This window comes from Globicephala melas, chromosome 17 (genome assembly GCF_963455315.2).
Source record: "Globicephala melas chromosome 17, mGloMel1.2, whole genome shotgun sequence".
Taxonomy (NCBI): Eukaryota; Metazoa; Chordata; class Mammalia; order Artiodactyla; family Delphinidae; genus Globicephala; species Globicephala melas.
Window position 1 is genome coordinate 68,904,710 of NC_083330.1, and position 20,129 is coordinate 68,924,838.

Here is a 20,129-nt window from a genome sequence, read left to right on the forward strand (position 1 = left end):
GCCCTAGTGAGACAAGCTGGGACTTGGGACCCTTTGCTGCACTGCTGCAGTGCTGGCACCTGGACACACATCTCCTCCAGCAACAAAATACAAAGAAGCTATATGGGACCAAAATTAACACAATTGGGGCAAATTATGAACAAAAAAGATACAAAAAGACCAAAAACTCCAACTGCCACTTCTGAAGAGCCAGGAGCAAACACCGGTGTCAGAAGCAGAAGTAGGGTACTGAGCGAGCCCCCGCATTCAATGCCACAAAGGGGTGGGCAAAGCACCTAAGCCACCCGCTCTGGCCCAACCCCTGGACATAGCCCTACCCTCACCTCACACAAGGAACAAGCTCACCCCACTTCAGGGAGCGAGGAGGGGAACTTGTTACTTCTTTTCATTCCCCCCTGGGGTAGCAGGGGCCCCAGTAAAGCCTTACCTGAATTTTTGTCTGGCCTCTAGCCGATTTCTATTGATTGGGGAAGGCCAAGAACCCTGGTCCCTATCACTAGGAAACAACTAATCTACTTGCTGTCTTTATAGACTTGTTCTTGCTACTTCACATAAATGAGAACATGCAATAGGTGGTCCTTTGTGAGTGGCTTCTTTCATCTGACATAAAGTGCTGAGGGACAGCTATCTTCTCCTTTGAGAACTGAGATACAGAAGAAGATGATCAGCAAAAGGAGGAGAAGCACGTTATGTGTTAAATCACTGCATTTCTGAGGTCATTACTGCAGTTCATATTTTCTCACTGATACAGACGGAAGGAAAATGTACCATCAAGTAAATTGAGGATATTTATACCTTATAACCCAACAATTCCATTTCTAGATATATACTCAAGGGAAAACCTTATATATTTGCAAAAGGAATAGGAATGAGATAAAAAAGTAAAAACTCAATGTTCATCAATAGAAGAATGAATACATAAATTGTGATAGAAATGGATCACTATACAGCAGATAAAATCAATGAAATGGAGGAATATCTGTCACCATAGATAACTATCAAAAACACTGAGTGAAACAAATTATAGAAAGATACACCTAAATTTTAAATTTATTTTAACATATGAGGAACAAATATAGCATAATGTTAAACTTGATAAAAATCAAGTAATGGGCCCATGGTGCCATGTGAAATATTTCACACCTTAAAAAATAAACAAGATCTTTTTTTTAGATTCCACAAATAGGTGATATCATACAGTATTTGTCTTTCTCTGTCTGTCTTATTTCACTAAACATAATCTTCTCTAGATCCATCCAAACTGCTACAAATGGCAGAATTTCATCCTTTTTTATGGCTAATATTCCATTGTATGTATATGTGTCTATATATACATATATATATTCTTATATATATACATATATATCCTTATATGTGTGTGTGTGTATATATATATATATAAGAATATATATATATTTTTTATCAATTCATCTGTTGATGGCCATGGGTTGCTTCCATATCTTTACTATTGTTAAATAAACACTGGGGTACGTATATCTTCTCAAATCAGTGTTTTCATTTTTTCTATATACCCAGGAGTGGAATTGCTGAATCATACAGTGGTTCTGTTTTTAGTTTCCGGAGGAAACTCCATACTGTTTTCCATAGTGGCTGTACCAATTTACATTCCCATCAACATTGTACCAGGGTTTCCTTTTCTCCACTTCCTCACCAACATTTGTTATTTGTAGACTTTATAATGATAGCCATTCTGACAGGTGTGAGGTGATAGCTCATTGTGGTTTTGATTTGCATTTCTCTGATGATTAGCAGTGTTGACCATCTTTTCATATGCCTGCTAGCCATCTGTGTGTCTTCTTTGGAAAAATGTCTACTCAGTCTTCTGCCCATTTTTTGATTGGGTTGATTTTTTTTTCCAATATTGAGTTGCATGAGCTGTTTATATTTTTTCAATATTAACCCCTTGTTGGTTTTATCATTTGCAAATATTTTCTCCCATTTCATGGGCTGTCTTTTCGTTTTGTCCACGGTTTCCTTTGCTGTGCAACATCTTTTGAGTTTAGTTAGATCCAATTTGTTCATTTTTGCTTTTATTTCTTTTGCCTTAGGAGACAGATCAAAAAAAAATTGCTACAATTTATGTCAAAGAGTGTTCCACCTATGTTCTCTTCTAGGAGTTTTATGTAAGACATAAAAGTTACATTTAGGTCTTTATTCATTTTGAGTTTATTTTTGTATATGATGTGAGAAAATGTTCTAAGTTGTTTCACCTGTAGCTGTCCAGTTTTCCCAGCATCACTTAATAAAGAGACTGTCTTTTCTCCATTGTATACTCTTGCCTCCTTTGTCATGGCTTAATTGAACAAAGATGCATGGTTTTATTTCTGGACTCTCTATTCTGTTCCATTGATCTATATGTCTGTTTTTGTGCCAGTACCACGCTGTTTTGACTATTATAGGTTTGTAGTATAGTGTGAAGTCTGGGAGGATGATACTGCCAGTTTTGTTCTTTTTTCTCCAGATTGTTTTGGAAATTCGGGGTCTCTCATGGTTCCATACGGCTTTCCTTTCTCAACGGAATTGCATTCATATCTCTATCATAAGTTTATTGACTATTCATGTAAAAGTCTATCCTTATGTCACCAGTACCACAGTCTCAGAATTATTGTAGCTTTATAGTGAATCTTGAAATCAGGTAGTGTAAGTCCTCCAACTTTATTCTTTTCCAAAGTTTTCTTGGCAATTTTAAGTCTTTAGAGTTCTCTGTACATTTTAGAATCATCTTGTCAATTTCTACAAGAATGTGTGATGGGATTTTTACTATAAGGCATTTAATCTAGATAAATTTTGAGATAAATGATTGGTTATATACGTTTCACACACTTGATCTCACCTCTCTTTTATTGGAAGCCATCTGTGCACAAGGAAAAACATGTTTTGCATCACTCTTTGTACCCTAAGTTTACTTGGGAAGTTCCTACATATGGGACAGTCTTTAGATGTAGAATCTGACTGAGTAATCCCATTTCAAGGGTGGAATATCAAAGTTACTTGCTCATGTACCTAAGTCAATAGATCTATCAATAATAAAGTTGACAGTTCATTTTCTATATCTTAACTCTTGTGTCCACCTCTCAATCGACTCCAAAATCAAATGGAAAATAGTTATTAATTAATGACCTCTTCAGTTATACACGTCTTGCAGAGCCAATACAGCAACCAGAACTACAATTCCTTCTAATAATGCTTTGTTTAAATTCAGATTTAGATTATGCGGGTTAACAGAATAGAAGCAATACTAAAAATTGCACTTGATATTTTGATCAGTCACATTCATAAGGATACATCTTATAAGAGAAGTAGAGAATATTGAGGGACTAACAGTTATTGAGCTTCACATATAATCGTCATTGCAGATTTTTGATATATTATTATTACTGTTAAATAGAATGGGGAAACATCATGTGAGAGGCTGAGTAACCAGAGGCTTAAATTTACACTTAATTAGAGCAATAAGAAAAGACATAACTTTTCATGTAAAGTGCTTATAACCTTCAAATGTTTTCACACAGAATATTTTTATATAATCCTAGGAATCATATTAAAAAGAAGTCAGGCAGTTATTCTCAGTTAACAGAGGGCAGAACTGAGGCTCAGAGAGCTTAAGTGACTTGCTGCTGGTCATGCACTAACCACCAAAAGATGGTAATGGGTCTTGTTACTCAGAGAGAGGCAACCTACTACTATATCATACACCTAATTCACAAGAGTGGGCTATTTCAAGTCACTATTACTGTTGACATAAGGTCCCTGAGCACCTACCTTATTTTTAGACAGTAACATAAGCCTGGAAAGAATAGATACGAGTTTCCTTCACAGTTTAAAGGAAAGAATGACCCCAGCATTGATCTACTGCAATCAACAGAATGGATGTTTTAGGACTGGATAGATGGAAATCTCTACCAATTCTTCTGGCTGTTTTGGTGTTTGTAACTAGTAGAAAATACTTGGGGTAACTGTCTCATTCCAATTACTGTAAAGCAACTGGCTGTATTCTAACTTTTTCTTTAGCTCATCGTTTCTGTGATATTTTTTCCTCACCGTGGATTCCATATAAAAAGACTAGAATCAAATGTGGTTCTAATTATAAATCAAAGATGTCAACTTATGATAAAAGAACGAACAGTTTGATCTACTCTGATTGGTTTTCTTGTCAAATAATCCTTAGTTATCTAGTCTGAGTCTTTTTTTTTTTTTAAAGATCTTTATTGGAGTATAATTGCTTTACAATGGTGTGTTAGTTTCTGCTTTATAACAAAGTGAATCAGTTATACATATACATAATGTCCCCATCTCTTCCCTCTTGCGTTTCCCTCCCTCCCACCCTCCCTATCCCACCCCTCTAGGTGGTCACAAAGCACCGAGCTCACCTCCCTGTGCTATGTGGCTGCTTCCCACTAGCTATCTATTTTATGTTTGGTAGTGTATATATGTCCATGCCACTCTCTCACCTTTAAATAGCTCCAGTCACTCAAAAATACTACTACTAATCCAGGTAAAATGTAATGAGAGCATAAATGAAGACAGTGTCAGAAGTAGTGGAGAGAAGTGCCACAGTACCTAATACATACCAGGGGTTCAATGAATAACTGCCGAGTGAATAAATGTCCTTATTCAATGAATATTTAGGTAATTGAATTTGTAGGACATTTTGGGAAGTGAGGTGAGGAAAAAGGTGAATCAAAGATGACTTTGATGTTTCTACTTTGGAAATCACTGAGAGGAAATTCAGAAATATGAGAAGATTCTAAGGAAGAGATGATCAGTTTACTTTTAAAAATTAATCAGTTTGAAAGGTGTATGGAAACTCCATATGTAGACTGAGTAGATAATTGGAAGATGAATCAGTCTGGAGCATGAGAAAGCTCTCTGGGTGGGATATTTATGTTCCACTATCTTCTGTTTGCATATAGAAAGTAAAAGCCAAGGGAGTGGAAAAGAGTCACTTATTCATTCATAGAATGTGTAATGAGGTGGTGGGCTACATGCTGGGAAAAAAAAAAAACTCGAATTCAAAAGTCTTAAGGAACATCAACATGTAATGGATATAAATAGAGAAAATTAAGTTTTAAACATTGATAATCTTAGTTTTCCTAAGTCTGAACTTCTTTCTATTGTTGAAAGATTTGGACATATTTATTATATGGACTCAAAATATCTCATAACTCTGTGCCTTCTCCATCACTTTTTAGATCACCTGAGCCCTCCTAGCACTACAGAGTGCTATTTCACATCCTTACTCTATTATCCAGTTACCTGAGCTATGTAAGTTAGGATTTAGATTGCTTTAAGAGACACTACTACTATACTACTATTACTCTCCCGATATCTATTACTCCTAGCAGAAGACTGATTTTGTTGTGGTTTTCAACATTCTTCACTATGTCAGTCTCAGTCCTAAGGGCGATGCCTGATTAATTTAAGTCAATGTTAACGTCTAGAGACTTTTTTGATTGTTAAAACTGGGGAGAGGGGGTGCTACTGGCATCTAGTGGGCCAGGGATGCTTTTGAATATACTATAATACACAAAATAGCCCACAAAAACAAAGAATTATTCAGTTTAAAATGTCAATATACAAATACATTATAGCTTCCTTTAAAGAAAGGAATCAAACTATAATTTGAATCAAACTAGAAGGAATATTTACAATGTAAAAGTTCAACTGTGGAATGCAGAGCAGTGGCAGCACGGTAAGCAGGATCTAAGATGGCCACCGATGACCCCCCCTTCCCAGTATTTATATCCTTGTATAATTCTTTCCCCTTGGGTTTGGGCCAGGCTTATTGACTCACCTCTAATGAAGAGAGGATGGCAAAAATGATGCGATGTCACTTTTGAGATTAGATTATAAAAAGATTGTTACTTCCATGTTGGGGACTCTCTATCCCTCTCTTAGATCACTTGTGTTGGTGAAAGCCCAGATGCCATGATGTGAGGGAGCTTTGAGGAGAGGACCACATGCCAAGGGAATGGGGTCTGCCAGCATGGGAGTGAGCTTGGAAGCAGATCTCTCCCCAGTCAGGCTTTTACGTGAAACCACAGCTTTGGTCAACAACTTGACTGCAGCTTAACTTAGACTGAGCCAGAGATGCCCAAATAAACCATGCCCAGATTTCTGATCCACAAAACTTTGAAATGACAAATGTTTGCTGTTTTAAGTCACTACAAATTGGGGTAGTTTGTTATGAAGCAGTAGATAACTTACACAGTAGATAGTTTGTTCTTAACTTATATACTTATAACTTATAGTGTAGATAACTTATACATTTATAACTCTCAGTACTTTCCACCTAAATCAACTGTTATATGCCTTTTGCTGCTACCAATTTCACTATTGTCTGTGGCTGGGACTGTGAATTTATAGAAAAGTCCCAAGGTCATGCTTCATTGTAGTCTCTACACACCAGCCTGCAGAGGCCCCAAGTGCTGTATTATTTTGTATATAATTAATCAGAAGCAAGGTATAATAGAAAGAAAGTAACCATTGGATTCAGACTTATCTCAGTGCAAATCCAATCTCTCTACTTACTACGGTGACTGTGGACAAATCAAATAATCCCTAAGAATTTGGCTTTCATCATTTGCAAAGTGCTGATCAGTGCCATAACAAGAAAAGTACAAGAAGCAACTAGACCCATGGACAAGGAGTTCCTAGCTAGGAAACTTCAGAGAAGGCCTTCCAGAAAGGATGTCATATAAACAAATTCAAGAAGGATGAGTAGAGGTTACCAAGCAAAAATTGAAAGAAACAATGTTCTAAACACAGGCAGTAGCTTATACAAAAGTCTGGTACCTTTGACAGACTGAGGGAACACATGGTTTGAGAGGAGAGCAGTAAGTGATGAGTCTGTGGAGTTTGACAGGATTCAGGTCATGAATCTGATTACAGAAGAATCTTAGACTTCTTCATAAGGGCAACTGGGAGTCATTGAGAGTTTTAAGCAAGGATAGTGAAATAATTAGATTTGCACTTTGGAAATATCACTCTGTCTGGTAAATGCAGAGTTCTGAAAACATTTTTTCTAAGTGTTGGATAGGAAATATTTTGCATTCTGCAATCCATACAGTCTCTATCACAGCTATGTAATCCTCTGTTGTAGTGCAAAATCAGCCATAGACAATACGTAATGGATAGGCATGGCTGTGCTTAAATAAAGCTTTATTTACAAAAACAGAGAGCAGGCAGTATTTGGTCCCGAGGCTGTAGTTTGCTGATCCCTGGTATAAAGTATACAGGAGGAAGTCAGGCATAGAGATCGGAAAATATCTGAAGTACATTTAATTAATTTGTCAATTCACTCAGCACATCTCCAAGGAATGCCTTCTATGTGCTGGGAACTCTTCTAGATACTCAAGATACAGTGATGACAAGAAAGACATAGTTCCTCTTCTGGTGGATATTATAATACAGTGAATCAGAACACTGTATAATTGAGAATAGCCATAATAATAAGCTTTCTAAGCTGAAAATCATGAAATCCGTATAAATCACCATCATTGTGATGATTCAATTTCATATTCAGTATGATTATTTTATTATAAGGCATTTTTTTAACATAATGTCAAGCACATATTTACTGACTGACTGAACAGAAAGACTTAAATGGCTGAAAGCTCCAGGAAAACAAATCTAGTGCAGAATTTAAGACACATGCCAAGAACTCTGCTAGGTATTTTCTGTAAGTGACCTCATCTGACACAGTAGCTTTTCAAGGTGGTTATTACTGGTTCCATTTTACAAATGTGAAAATGTGGCCTAAAGACATTTCATCTCTTCCTAGGTCTTAGGGAGTTGAGATTTACACTCTAAAGATGGTTGTCTTGCCCTTCCTCCATACTGCCTGTTTGGGGAATAGCACGGGCAAAGCAGCAGGGAGTTGGAAGCTGGAATTTTATAGCAGGGAACTAAGCAAAGAGGTTAAGATGAGTCCTTCAGAGTCCCACAGAGGATTCAGGATAGGCCTGGGAACTGAAATGAAGCATCCCAATTGTCACTTCCTGCTTCTAATCACTTTCCCAAGAGAGCTGTCCCAGGTGTTCCCGAGTAGAAGGAAGGCTGAGAGAATCTTTTCAAATCCAAGCCCTTGTTATAAATTTAGACTTCAGGGGAGGAAAAGAAGCAGAAGAAAAAGAAAACTGTTGGCTTAAGAGAGTAAAGTTTCCCATTCATCAGATCAAGGGCAGTGGACAGAGGAAAAGAAAGTAAATTCAGTCACTTTGACTGCTGGCCCCAAGGCAATGGAGCCCTAGTTTGCCCTAAAAGCTCACCCACCCAACTTTGAGTGAATGCGGTCATGCCCAGAATTACACAGCAATACAAGGAAGGCTTCTGTTTCTCCCTAATGAGTTGATTATATCCTGTCAGAAGAATCGTAAGGCCATCAAATGTCAAGTCAATTTTCTCAAACATATTATTTTCATAGCAGCTGGGTCTAACTCTTGAAACAGAACATCCTATTGTTGCATTTTACTGAGAATATTAAAGTGAAACTCAATTTAAAAAGAAAGAAAAAATCTTACAGGACACATGATCCTGATTCATGCAAGTTTACAATTCAGCATTTAGAGGCCAATTTTATTAAGATGATTTGGTCACTTAGTTCACAATTAACTGATCATGACAGAGGAAATAAATGTGGAATGTGTTATATGCCCACAAGGGCGACTTTCTCAGAAGGCAGGTAGGATGTCTCTTCAGCTACTGACTACATATGAAGGGTTTGGAGTATATGCTTAGAAGTTCTGAGATGCTGAGTTCTGATCCTTATGTTTCCAATACATGCTCCTGAATGAATCTGGTTTATCACAGTCTCAAAAGACACAGGTACAAATACTTAGAATACTGGACTTCAGAGTCAGGCAGCTAGAGCCTCAGCTACTTACACGCTGAATGGTCTTAAGTGAATTTATGAAATGGGCACAGTAATAACTAGGTAACAGCTGTCGAAGGAATTAAGTAACATAAGATACATAGCACATTGGTACAGAATAAATATTCAATGCATAGTAGCAATAAAAATGATGATAACAATGATAAAAATGATGAATGAAAAAAGATGAAGAATTTGGGAAAACGTGTCCAGGGTCAATCAGGGAGAGTGAGGAAGCCATGAAACATGGAGCTGAACCTAAAACACAGCCTCTAACTTACGTCAACTGATGTTTGCATTGGACAAGTTTCTCATTATATAACATCAAGAGTGATATCAGGAAACCAAATTTCCCTTCAAAATTAGGACACGTCTCCCTCCATCCAAACCTAATTCTCAGCACCAAATTTTGTTGTACTTTTTCTATTTGGTTTTCACGTGTTTTCATTTTTTGTACAATTTGTTGATGCGGCAGGCAGAATTCCGAAATGGCCCACAAGACTCCTGGACCCTGGTGTACTCATACTTCTTATTTATTCAATCAAACACTAACACAGGTACTGCTGTGAAAGGGTTTTGGGGAGGTAATAAAGATCCCATATCAACTGACCTTAAGACAAATAGAAAACAAACTTATGGTTGCCAAGGGGGAAAAGTGGGGGGGGTATAAATTGGGAGATTGGGATTGACATATACACACTACTATACATAAAATAGATAACTAATAAGGACCTACTGTAGAGCACAAGGAACTCTACTCAATACTCTGTAATGACCTATATGGGAAAAGAATCTTTAAGAGTGAACATATGTATGTGTATAACTGATTCACTTTGCTGTACAGCAGAAACTAACACAACATTGTAAATCAACTATACTGCAATAAAAATTAAAAAAAAAAAAGAGTATGAGGGTGAGCCTGACCTCAACACATGAGCCCTTTAAAAGCAGAGAGTTTTCTCCAGCTGGTAGTAGAAAAGCCAGCGATTCAAAGCACGCAAATAACTTGACACACCATTACTGGCTTGAAGATGGAAGGAGCTACAGAGCAAAGAATGCGAATGGCTTCTCCAAGCTGAGAGCTGACAGCCATCAAGGAAATAAGAACATGAGTTCTACAATCATAAAGAACTGAATTCTGCCAACAACAAGAATAAGATTGGAAGAGGGATTTTTTTTCTTTTCCTAGAGCCTGAAGATGAAAATTCAATCTAGCTGACATCTTAATTTCAAACTTGCAGTACCCTGGGCAGAGAACCCAGTCGTGTCATGCTGGACTTCTGACCTACAGAACTGTGAGCTAATTAATGGGTATTGTGTTAAGCTGCTGATTTTGTGGTAATCTGTCACATAGCAATAGAAAACTGAATACCTCAAAAGCCAGAAGTTGCTCTAAGTCCTCTGGCCTCTGAGCAAGACTTGTTTATGCATCCAAGCTTAGATAAGGAAAGATTGACAGTAATAACTCTAACACTCAAGTTAAACATATATGCACATACACACACACACTCTCTCTCCCTACCCCCAGGCTTTATCTCAAAATATCGAATAATTGAGGCAAAGTACTTTGCTGAAGTAATTCAGCAAATACCCCCAATTTCCTTTTTCCCATCAGCATGCCATATCTTCAGTAAGTATTTATTGAACATTTACTGCATGCTGGGCTCTAGGACAGACTGCAGGATGTAATCTTCATAACAAAAACACAGTTCTGGGCTTCCCTGGTGGCACAGTGGTTAAGAGTCCGCCTGCCGATGCAGGGCACACGGGTTCGTGCCCCAGTCTGGGAAGATCCCACATGCCGCGGAGCGGCTGGGCCCGTGTGAGCCGTGGCCGCTGTGCCTGCGCGTCCGGAGCCTGTGCTCTGCAACGGGAGGGGCCACCGCAAAAAATCAAACAAAAAAAACCCACAGTTCTTCAACAAGGTCATTGAATAGTAGGGTAAGCCCTGAGATAAAGGAAAGTCCAGTCCTAGAAATCAGGAAAAGGCTTCTAAGAGCAAGTAGTTTTTAAGCTGAAATCTGAAAAATTACTCACTCAAATGGATGTAAAGAGAAGCAAATGTTTCCAGGAAGCAAGAATACCTGTGCAGACTACAGAGAGTGATGGAGGCCAGAATCCTCTGGAAAAACCAAACAGCATTCATCTTGATGGAAGCATGCCTGGGGCAGCGGGGGAGGGGGGAGTGGGGGTGGGGCAGCTCGGGGGAGGTAGTGAGAAGAGGAACTGAAGAGATCAGCAGAGACCACTGGTAGAGTGAAATCCTCCTAACGAATCTGGAATTCTTCCTGAAGTCAAGGGAAATCCTTGAGGATTGACAAGCAGAAAAGCAACACTATCAGCCTTGCTTAAACCAAAGATCATCATGCTAGAGTTTACAGAATGGCTTGAAAGGAGCCACTCGTCACTGGAGACAATACTCCATCGCAGTAATTCAAGTGAAGTTGACAAAGGATGGTGGTCTGAACTAAGGCAGTGCCAGGTGGATGGCAAGAACAGAGATTTGCAAATTAATAATTTTAGATTTTTCACGACTTGGTTAGATGTAGGAAGCGAGGGAAAATGGAGTCAAGGGCAACTTTCAGATATCTGGCTTGGGAAATGGGTTGGGTAGAAATGCCAATCAATGAGCAGAGTACCCTGGAGAAGGAGATCATCTGCTTGCGGGTGGTGTGGGGAGGAGGTGGAAGGTGATGGGTTTGGTTTGGGACATGTTGGGTTTTAGGTATTCATGGGAAAATGAAATAGACATACAGAGGAGGGAGCTGTTTTATTTGGTAGAACAGGTGTGACTCCGCAACCTGGGTTTTATGGATCATAAATGCCAAAACGTGGATACCTTCTCAGCATCACAAATTTCTTAACATTTGTTTCTTAATTCTTCCTTCAGTAACTGAAGCTGGTTACACCTCTAAGAAAGCACAACTGATAAAAACTGGAATATCATTTGTCTTGCCGTCATGCTTAGTCCTCTCCTTTCCCTTAAGGTGGATGAATGGACATTTTAAGTGAGGTGGACAAGGAAGCATTCAGAAATCAAGAAGTCCCAGAGAGAGCTGATCAATGTGCAGGACACAGTTTCCTTTCTTTAAACCTAATTTTTTCTTAATATTAATAAGAACACCTCTTACTTATATTGCGAAATTTAAATGGGGGAGATTAAAGGTCAGTGGGAGCATCAAGTCCACTCTAGAAAATAAATGATCTCATTAGCGAAGTGCTCATTTATGTCAGCCCTCTTGAATCTTATAAAAATAAAAGCAACATGGTACCATGGCTTTAATAAAATAGTGACCAGTAGGGAACATCTTCCATTAGAAAGTCTCTAACTAGGTTTTATTTTATGTATTTATTTACTGAACAAATATTAATACTTGAAGTAATTAGTAAACCATGACAAGTGTAGTCAGAATATCATTGGAGATAAGACCTTGAATGCTCACTTGACATAGACCTGGGTTTGCATTTTAGTTACAGTATTTACTAGATGTGTAACCTTGAACAAATTATATATTCTTTCTAAATATTGTTTTTTCCCACATCTGAAATGGGAGAATACTAGAATTCATACAGCTGACATCAGCATTCAATGAAATAATGCATGTAAAGATCTTTGCACATATAAAGAACTTTTGAAAGTAGCATATTCGCTTAATAAACGTTGGCCACTTATCATTTTTATCATCTTACTTGTGTTAGTTCCTTATATGAAGGGTTTCTGACATCTGTTATTATCCTCTGGAGTTAATATTCTGTAATTCTATTGCACCAAACATATATACATGGAGATTAAACATTTGCAGTCTATACAAATAGAAAATAAAGTAGAAAAAAATAATATTAGGTAACTTTTTTTTTTTTTTTTTTTTTGCAGTACGCAGGCCTCTCACCGCTGTGGCCTCTCCTGTCGCGGAGCACAGGCTCCGGACGCTCAGCGGCCATGGCTCACGGGCCCAGCCACTCCGCGGCATGTGGGACCCTCCCGGACCGGGGCACGAACCCGCGCCCCCTGCATCGGCAGGCGGACTCCCAACCACTGCGCCACCAGGGAAGCCCTAGGTAACACTTTTAATTGGTCAGGCATATATTTCAAATGGTTCTTTTATATTTACCTATACAACAATTGGGTTTTAAACAGAACCAATCTTTCTACCTCAAATCACATTGAACCACTCTAATGTGATGAACATCCAAACGAACCCCCTTATGTATCAACATGTATGTTTCTCTGTATGTAAGTTATTTATATGTATTTTTTCAAACTGTTAAACTTATCAACCATTTCATCTTTGAATCTCCAACACCTGACCTCAGGCTTCTGTGATGCCCAGCATGTATGTTGTCAATAAACTAATACATCTATCTGAAGCACAGCAGAACATTTACTAGAGCTCTAAACTAACACACACAGCTCTAAATATTTCTTAAAGTTTGTATAAAATCATATGACATCAAAATAGTCTTCAAGTCTTAAACAATGACAATTCCACTAGAGCTAACATTTACTGAGTGCTTTACCACGGGCCAGGCAGTTTTACAAGTATTTTACATGCATTTAATCTTCAATACCACTTTCTTAATTGAGCATTATTATTCATGCTTTCATGGTAAAATTGACATTTAAGGAAGCTAAATCTCCCACACCAGGACTTAAAAATTATTCTACCTAACTCCAAAGCCCCTGCTTTTAAATTCACTTCGTTTTACTGCCTTCCTCTCCCATCCTTAAATGTGTATAATTTTTATAAATAATTCAGTATTAACTTTATGGCTTGGACACCACTTCCAGATTCACTGAGAAACTGATTGGCCCAGGTCAGATAGGAAAGAGCAAGAAGGAGAAGCAAAGATGGGGAAAACCAACGGGACAGAGGAAGAGAGACTTGAGCTGGACCTGCAGGGTATTTTGGCAAACACTGTCGCATGTCTACCCTATGCCCAGAACACCTTCCTTCTTTGCCAAAAGGACCTAGATTTTGTTCTGAATCATGATGTACTCATTCCTGGGTGATTAACCGTCATTGGTTAAAGCCAATCATTATCATCTTATGCTCTATTTTTCTTGACATCAGGGTAGCTGTGGTTCAAATTTTAGCCTGTGAAATTTAAGAAGCTTTCTGGGGCTTCCAAAAGAAGACTGTGTTTTCCTGATTTAAAAAAAGAAAGTCATGCTTGTTCCTTCCCACCATCTTAACTTGAATATGGGAATGATGTCTGGAGGTACAGTAACCACCTGAGCCCATTAGAGAAAAGCCAAGTAAATCATAGTTGAACCTCAACATAACTGAGCCATTGAACCAGCACTACCCCTAAGTTTCTTGTTACAGGAGACACCCACTCTTAGTTAAATTTCCTGCTACTTGGATCCAAAGACATTGCTATCTGATAAAACTATATAAGCTATGGATAAACACAGAGGTAGAGGTATTAGTATTACGAGACTTCATAAGTAAACAAAAGCAAAGGATTTATGGTTATTTTGCTGTTTAATGCATGTTATTATTTGTTTTTCCTGCCATATTTAAATGGCATTTCTAAGTATAGTGATACGTTCCTTGCGAGACAAAGTCAGTTCTATAAATGACCCAATAACACATCTATTCAGCTTCATATTTTCAGGCTAAAACTGCACCATAATAAGCACACAGCTACATACCTCAGAGCACTGAAGGATGGCACAACCAACCAGAGGCTTTGTGGTAAATTCACTCTGGTTCTTTATATGTATCTAATTCACTGCCCCTTGATACCTCAGCATGTAACAGGCGCAGTAAAATTTCAGTGCAATAGACCCAGCTCATAAAGTTTCCATTTCTACCAGGACTTTTCCTAATGTAAAACTGGATACCTCAGCAACACATTTGCTGTCTACAAGTGTTAAAACTGTGGTTGAAGCTGAATATTAACAGCATTTCACACTTGTGCTGTCATCTGGATTATATAACAACGTGGGGGTTTTATAAGCAGCAACTGTTCATTTTTGTGGTTGGCTTTTTACTGGATGTGCCCAAAAGCCATCTGACTGTATTAGCTGGAAACAATGAGATCAAGCAGAAGGGAGCAGTGGCATTCCCTGACACTTGCAAAACCAAGTTCTGCAGGAACTTACAAAAGAGATGGCTACCAGAAAAGTCCTCACACTCCCAAGCTGTGGTCAAAATAGCTCAAAGATATAAATGTGAGTCTTCTCGTGGATTGACTCTGCCATCTGAGAGCATCTCACAGATCTTCTATCACACCATTTTGCCCTAAGAATACTGTTGGACCATAATACTGAAACAGTCGAGAATGGTATTGCCTAAAGGTAAATCATTTTTAGAAGGTACATGTCAAATAATAAAAGTGTCCATCATGTTGAAAATCATTGTTGTAGGTACTGATTCCTAAGAGCAAATATTTTACTTCTGCCTGACAAATGACCTATTATTTTGTGGAATGATGCAATGTTTTTAGAGATCTTTTTGTATTACTAGTGCTGAGAATTAAAGTGAATGTAATTGTCCAAGACTGTGTCCAGGGACAATTTATGGAACTTCAAAGATGAAAATAATCCACCAGGGAGATGAAAAACGATGAGCAAAGTCACAAAATACTGTACATGGATAACATCTTTAGGGAAGGTCCGGTGGAGGTAAGAAGTTAGATAGGGATGGATAAAGGGTCCTATACTCTACTGAAGATACTGTGCTAACATAAACATTAGAAGGCCCTCTTGCAAATCAGTATTTTTTTAATGTACTGATGCGTCAATCAGCAAATATTCATTTGGCACTTAATGACGACATTGGACTTTGTGAAAAGAGGCATACAGAGATACTTCCATCACTGTTTCTGGCATGTAGATCTTCTAATACAACTGTGGAGTTGAGGCACAAACTCATGAAGAACTATATATAACAATATAGGAATTGCATAGCAACCAAAGTCAGTGGAAAGATGTTCCAATGGGATGAAAAAGCAAATGCGCTGATTTAATTAATAAGTGTTAATCAAGTTCTACTGGATAACACTGAACAACATTTAGCTGTAGTGTTACAACAAAGAATAAGACACAAGTGTCCTCAGGGCAGTCTCGGTTTGCCACGGAGACAGTCTTGTTGTTTTAGTAAGATCTTTGGGTTGCAATTTTTTTACATCTATTCTCTGTCTCAAAGCTTATACTCACTCATAGTTTCAAGGCTTCAGCTTACTCATAACTTCTTATCCTCTCATAATTCTGTACCCACACCCTATCCTCCATCCCAATATATCTCCAACATGATTCTACTTCATGGCCTCTCTCTACACATCATTTTCAAAACTTTAGTTGTTCCTGCTATCTCTCTTATCCCCTCCTTGTTGCCTATTTCAAATTCCAAAGAGAGGACAACTGATGGGATATGGCCATGTTTTCAGGACAGGACACATCATGGCTTGCTTGTACCCCAGGTTAACACTCCCTGGATAAGTACCCTTCGTGGTCCCAGGGCTCTCCTATAAAACGGGCTAATAGCCCATGAGAAATCACCTAGCTCTTCTGAGAACGAAATATGATATTAGAAGCCACGTGCATAGAACTGGCACATTGTAGACACTCAAGAAATGCTATTCCACTTTTTTCTTCCCTACCCACTTACCCTAGGGCACTTGTTATTTTCTTTTCCATGTGTGACTAGGAATCCTTTTGTGAACCAGAGACTAGAAATCTTGCACTGATTGTAATATGGCAGTCATTCAACATCTCCCCTGTCTCTTCTCACTAAGTTCATCTGACCCAATGGGAATGGAGAATCTCAAACTGCTTCATGGGTCACTCTGGAAAATTCCAAAATGAAGCTTTTTTGAAAAAAGGAGACATTACCTCAGAACTTCCACAGGTAGCTATTATGGAGTTTTTGTTTATGTGAATGGATATTTTCACCAGATATTGGAAAAATGCTAAAGCTCAACTCCAGTGCAATAAAGGCAACTCATTTAGCCATTGACTTAGAGTATTATGAGAAATATAGTTAAATTAGACGAATGCTCCACCAGAACTGTGGCCAACACAAATTATCATTTCCAAAAAAGAAAAATATATAAAGAAAAAACAGATTTCTGTCATTTTCCTTCTTGCCAATGTCTCTGAAAAACAGACTTGGTCTCAAAATTAATACCTTAAATTCCAAATGACAATTGAGAGATTAGGGAAGCCTAGTCTCTTTGTTGACTGGGTGGATGGATAGATGAGTATTCAAGATTTTTTAAAAATTTATCTCCTGTGAATAAATCAATGGAATAGTAACTGAGAAGGCCTTCAGGATGCTTCTTGGAGGACAGGCATTTGAAGAAAACAATAAAGGATGAGTAATTAGAAGTGAAATTTGGGGAGAGGATAGTTTTGATTGAAAGGAAAGTATAGAGAAAGGTACAGAGAAAACTAAAATAAATGAAACTTTATCTCCCATATAAAGAACAGTAAAAGTGTCTCTCACTTTCACATGTCAATAGGAAAAAGCAAGATTTTTTTCCAAATAGAAATCAGAAAATTTTTAAAAATACTTTAAAAATGTGTTTCTAATCAATAACATTTTATTAATTTATGGCTCATTTCTTTTTAAAAAGTATATTTACCTTGGATAAAAGTTATGAGCATACACTTGATTTTAAACTAGGAAAATTCCATAACCTAATACAAGAATTTTCGTTTTCCATGTCCCTACTATTCTTGTCCACACAAATTCACATTTATACAATTATTATCACAGTGTATATACTATTTGATATTTTAACATTATTTTGCAAATGTTTTATCATTATCTTTATAATTATTATATTTAATTATTCATAACACTTTATTGAATGGAGAAATCATAACTTACTGAGTAGGACCACTCAAGTGTTTCAATGTTTATGAAGACGTAAATTTACAAAGATACATAAATTTACAAAGATAATCTCTAGTAATGTGGCCTTTTTATTTCAATTAGCTTCTTTCTTCAGGATAAATTCTGATGAGTGACATAACTAGATCAAAGGACATGATCTTCACTGTGCTGCTTCTTTTTTTAACTTAATTAATTAATTTATTTATTTTTGGCTGCATTGGGTCTTCGTTGCTGCACGTGGGCTTTCTCAAGTTGCAGTGAGCGGGGGCTACTCTTTGTTGCGGCGCGCAGGCTTCTCATTGTGGTAGCTTCTCTTGTTGCAAAGCACAGGCTCTAGGCGCGCGGGCTTCAGTAGTTGTGGCACGTGGGCTCAGTAGTTGTGGCTCGCAGGTTCTAGAGCGCAGGCTCAGTAGTTGTGGTGCACCGGCTTAGTTGCTCCGTGGCATGTGGGATCTTCCCAGACCAGGGCTCGAACCCACGTCCCCTACATTGGCAGGTGGATTCTTAACCACTGCACCACCAGGGAAGCCCCTTTACTGTGGTTCTTGACGCATACTGGCAATTGCAATCACAAAACAATTACCAGTTGTACACCAACCAGTATTACATCAGTGTATTAATTTCACGGAGACTTGCCAGCATTGGGTGCTACGGTTTTTTTAACTGTTGAATTATTTAGCAGGTACACAAACAATCAGGAGAATTTTAACTTTAATGAACCACTCCACTAGTACTAATTAAGCCCACATAGGGAGTGTGGAGATAACTTTTTGTTCTCACTCCAGGCAGCAAAACAAGTAGAGAAAGAGAAGCATGATGAGAGGGGGAACCAAGGCTCTGGACACATAGGGCCTCTGGGCCCTAGATAGGATTTTGACTTTAATTTCAGTGCTGTGCAAATCCACTGTAAGGGAAATAAGGGATTTCATTTGATCCCTGTCCTTCGGGAGCTTTTTAAAAATCTTAATGAAGAGATGAGAATCAGGGTATGTTCCCCATATTCCAAAAACCTGTCCCTAACTCCAGCCCCACCACTATGCAGAGACCAGAGTACCGCAACCAATGCTTGGAGATACACCTTCCCAACTTTAAATAAGACAGGAAGAAGGGAGGGTACAAAGGGCCCCCCTATACTGGGAGCAGTGCTGGGTGCTCTACATATCTGGTTTCATTTTACCCTTAACAACAGTCCCTAGGCCAGTCCCATTCTTACAGTGAGGAAACTGAAGTTTGATGTGCTTACTGTGGGAAGACCTTCTGTTTGTCTTCCTTACTCAGGGACAGTTTAGAAGCCAGAGCATCCTCAAGGAGCTTTGATAGAATTAGAACTATTCTTACCCTGTCTTGCATTTTTAATCCCCAAGGTACCTTCACTATCTCCACCCTGTGGACACTGGGGCACTCCATGCGCCAAGAGATTGGCACAGCAGGGAAACTGGCCACCGCCTATTTCCTTCACCCGTCTTATACATGTTAGAACTTCTGAAGGAGGTCAGTTGGATCCCAGAAGAGTATATCCACTCATCTGGGAATAAATGAGATTAGAAGTCCAAATCGTTAATATCTTCTATGATTCTATACTAGTCCTCTCAGCTCCCTGGGTCTCAATTCCTCAAATGTGCAAGGAGGCACAGGGAGAAACCAGAAGATTCTGGGGATTATTCCTGCTTTAATGATCGATCACAAAATTTTCCCCACGGACTGCACAACCAGGAAGAAACAAGGCTGAGGGCTAGGTCTCCCCAGAAGTGTGATTCTACAGCTTCAGTTTCCTGGAACAACTGAAGGGTGTGGTAATAGAATCCATGGAGAGAGACTTTATGTGGCTACTATTCCAAAGCTTTCTAAGTGCAGTAATAAACAGAGCACATCTTGGTGACACAGAAATTATGAGGCAGAGACTATAATAACAACTCACGTCTGCTTCTATTCACCAGAATAGACAAGAGATACTTCCACTCCCAAGACACCAGTGCAGCAAAAAAGAGTAATTCCATTAGTTGCCACCACATGTATTTTGCTTTATGCTAGTTTTTCTTTTTCTTTTTCTTTTTTTTTTTTGCCACCCACAAAAGTGAAACCCAATCATCTGCAGAAGCTGTCCTATGTCTAGGAATTAGTGGTGGTTAATTAACTGGATCATATGAAGCTAGGCGTCATGCTTTCCATCCTGGAAAGCAAAGCTCCTCTTTATTAGGTATCTTTGGTTCACAGTAATATACAGTCAATAACTGGGAAGCCATTCTGAATGTATCACATTTGCAAAAGATTTCCCAAATTCTTAAAATTTCAAGGAAACGAGGTGATCATGTTAGCCAAAGTTATTTTTTATCTCCCCCATCTCACCAGCCCCCACCCTTAAAATAATTCTTGTTAGATTTTTACCTAAC